The sequence below is a fragment of the Choloepus didactylus genome, chromosome X (assembly GCF_015220235.1).
Source record: "Choloepus didactylus isolate mChoDid1 chromosome X, mChoDid1.pri, whole genome shotgun sequence".
Lineage (NCBI taxonomy): Eukaryota > Metazoa > Chordata > Mammalia > Pilosa > Megalonychidae > Choloepus > Choloepus didactylus.
This window is the reverse complement of record NC_051334.1, coordinates 27,464,948-27,468,893: the sequence shown is the minus strand read 5'-3', so window position 1 is coordinate 27,468,893 and position 3,946 is coordinate 27,464,948. Positions and strand designations below refer to the sequence as shown.

Here is a 3,946-nt window from a genome sequence, read left to right as displayed (position 1 = left end):
ATCAATAAATAAGAACACACTGTTAACAGAGTAAGACTGCTCTTGAGACTCTCTAGGATTTTGCGTGGGTTTCATACAAAATTGGGCCATAGGTAAAGAAACACATGCTAGACATTTGACTAATAGGGCTCAGACAAAAGATCAGCCAAGGAACAGGGTCTCCAAATGTTAAGTTAGATAAGGGATTATGGGATTTTCAAAGCAGTCTAGAAAACAGAGCTCAGTGAGAAATGTGCTAGGAGATGCAAGGGTTTGGAATAATCCAAGTTCAACACCTTGTAAAAAAACTTTCTATATTTCTAGATTCTTGATTTGGAATCTATCACAATCTAGAGGAGCGTCTGCCAGGGGATAGGAGATTCTGATTCTTGCTGCCAGAAAAAGTCAATGCCTTCTAATTTCCTCCTTTGATTCTGACACTAGTTCCTGTCACCAATTCAGCAGGGGTTCCATTCCAGCAAAGGATTACTACTAAATAGATCTATCTCTCCCTGGTATAGATTTTCCTTTCATAAACCTACTGACATTTGCCAAGCATAGCTTCAAATATACACAATTTCTTTGATTTTTATCCTCACACACAACTCTGCCTGTCTACAAAATCTATGATTCACAGAGCAATGGCAACAAGGTTCAAAAGACAGGTGTCAATTCTAATGTAAGAGTTCTCCAAAGTTCAAAGGTCACAAATCTTTTTTACCTGCCTCATCTGCCACACCATTTATTTTTTTCTTTTCTCATCATCCTGCCAATTACTTCTTTCTGAATTCAATCCCCCAAGCTACATTCTGAGGACCACATTTTCTGACCAATGTATCTCAGGAATGCTCATCATCTTTTTGCAAATCTGTGTCATCCTGTCAAGACCAAATGGGGTATCCATCAGCCCTCTGACCGGATGCTAAAAAGGAGGAAGTAGCCGCCAACTCACCACTATTTTTCAGGAAGGCCTTTGTAACTGCTGAGAGATCCAAGTTAAACTTGTCCATTTAACTGCTGGATGATTTTAATGGCAGCTCTCACCTCTGGTGGAGAAGCTTTTTCTCCTTCTTCAGGCTGGGTTTCTCAGTCCTCCTCAGGCATGGGTGGATCTTCATCACACATTGTTACATGTATTTCAAAATCAGGGCTCTCATCCACCGCCATCTCTTCATTCTCCTGGATCTCTTTTCCTTGAGATTCCTCTGGAGTTCTCTCGTCTGTCGTTCCCTGCTGTCGACAGCTTCTGAGTCTTGCTCTGCCTTCTGCTTGAGCTTCGGAAGAGAACGGCCCCCAACAGATACTTTTGCTCCTGGCCCCTGCAGGTACTTGTGGTAGCTATCCTTCAGGGCCTGCCAAGAGTGCTGGGTAAGCCTTCCTGCAGGTCAGGATGCCAGGTCGTCCACGTGCATGAAGGCTACTCGCCCGGGGAGCGCCCTCGGCCAGAGCCCCAGGCAGTCTCTGGGGGCTGGTGGGCCACCGAAGCCGGGCCCAGATGACAGGCCTCCGGCTCGAGCTCCTGGTTGCACTCCCCTGGACTGCGCGGAGATGAACTCGCGCCTGAAGCCTCGGCCAGCTCCTTCCCGGGCTGGGCCAGCAGCACTGCCCCGGGACTCCTGCACCCAACACAGGGTGCAGATGCTTTGCAAGATGAGCATCTGTCTACAGCAGGTACTTCCCGGGCTGGGCCGCGCGTAGAAGGAAATGGAGCTGCCATCCTCCCGCCCGCATGGGGTCGAAGAATTGGGTGGGCCCGTTGAGGTCTCTGCCCTCCGCCATCGGTGCTGCCCGGTAACCACCGCCCGGCACGAGGAAGCGCGACCGTCGCTGTTGCTACAAAAGATGCCGCGGGCGCCAAGCCTCTGTATTGCATTTTTGAGCAATTATTTCTTACACCTAGCTTCCAGATCACTAATCACTAGTTATCTCTTCAGCTGGATCTAATCTGGTTTTGAACACAAACATGTGTTTTTAATTGATTGTATTTTTCATATCAAGAAGTTTTAAATTAAAATTTTACTTTTATGTTTCCAAATCTGATTTGGCCCAAGAGTACAGTTTGACTTCTTCAGAGGAGACTTACACACACACACACACACACACACACACACACACACACACAGTTGTCTTATAATGCTGGTTAATGACTTTTCTTTTTCTAGTGCTCTCTTTCACTGAGGATGCAGATTTTTGAGTGTCCTGGATATTTCCTGAGGCCTCATTTCCAACTTCCTATCTCATGCAGGTTCTGGAGGAGTTTATTACCTATCCCTAGGTGGCACTGGAACCCAAGACCTTGGTGTTTGCATCCAATAACCCTTTCTCACAGTAGCCGCAGCAGCAACAGCTGAACCAATTTAGGATGGTCTTCCATTTCCCTCTATTTCTGACAACTAGGATGGATGATTTCCCTTTCTTTCTTGTGAGAGATCAGCTAGGCAATAATATTTTGGTTGCCCTTATATCCAGCCTTTCCAGGTGATTTTAGAGGTTTTTTTTATTTGAAAAAACTTTTTATTGTAGTAACATGCACAATTCAAAATTTCCCATTTTAACCACTTTCAACTGTACGATTCAGTGGTATTAATTACATTCTCAGTCTTCTGCTACCATCACCAATATCCGTTACCCCATTTCATCACCTCAAACAGAAACTCTGCACCCATTAGGCAATGGCATCCCCTCCCCTTTTCCCTCTCCCCTGTCCTCTGGTAACCTGTAACCTACTATTGGTCAGAGTTATGTTTTTGCTTAATCTTAGTTTAATATCTTTCCACAGTGAGATTAAAGATCTCCCTCTTGATCTGCCAAAGGAATCGCCCTAAATTACTGCTCATTACTTATGTGGAACCACTTAGCTATCTCTATTTTATTTCCCATCTTTCAAATTAATCTTCTCTAACAGCTAATCAAGGTAATTTCCAAAAGAAAAGACTAATGTAATTCTGCTTCAGCACTCTGCTTAAACTGTAACCATTCTGTAAATTAACATATCTTTTTCTCTAATCTGTATTGTGTAGTCTGAGCCATGAATATTATCTAGTAGCTCCTATAGCTATTTCAGTCTTGGTGTGCATGAAGAAGAGTATCCAAACAATGGGAGTGACAGTCCCATTGTATGCTGCATGGGTGAGATGCACCCGGAACATTATTAAACTCACACCTTCATAGGGGTCATGTGAGAGGAAGGGTGGGGCAGGGTGAGAAGTGGAGAGGGGAGTGAGGATGCTTAACTCCAGAAGAGAAACATTAGAGGCGCATGCCCTGTTGTTTTCAGACATTTTATGAGTTGCCATGTGGAAGATGAGGAACTTGTTCCTGAGTGGCATATAAATTCTAATGGGTACGTTTATAATGATATAGATTTTGGCTAAGTAGAGTAAGAACTGTCACCATTAAAATGACCTGTCTTGGGTAGTAATCAGCTTTGGAAGAAATTTAGCAGAGGTGGCTGGCTGGCTGTCACAGGTGTCCTATGGGGGATTTTGGCAAGTGGAAGATGGCTGAACTAGATAGAGTTCCAAGTTTCTTTCAAATCAAAGATTATTTTCGGCTATGAAATCCTCACATCTTGAACTTTTTCTATTATTGTGTTTAATACTGTAAATTGGTGGAAGATTTGTTTATGATTAAAATAGGTAACTATAGAGTTTCTGAGGAAATAGAAGTTGAGGGCTAGAGATTACACATAGATGAACCAAGATATATTCATCAAATATTTCTTTATCTCTGCCACTGTGCTGTTCGTTATTGAAGTGGGCTCCCTCCCCTTAATCTGTAACAAGAGAGTCCCCTTCCCCCTCAACCAGTAATGACTGCAAAGTAAACATTAAAGCCCTGAGAGGAAGGGAGTGAAACTGTGCCGTTTTAGGGAGTGAAACTGTGCCGTTTTAGGGAGTGAGACTTGCGGATGTACGCATTAGCCAAGCGTAACCGTTCCAATAATTAACCATTGCACCAGCCTTGA

At 43.8% G+C, this 3,946-nt stretch overlaps 1 pseudogene; it reads right to left on the bottom strand.

Moving 5' to 3' along the window:
* Positions 1 to 752: 752 nt before the first annotated feature.
* Positions 753 to 2,353, bottom strand: LOC119522057 (annotated as a pseudogene).
* Between the last annotated feature and the right edge of the window lie 1,593 nt (positions 2,354 to 3,946).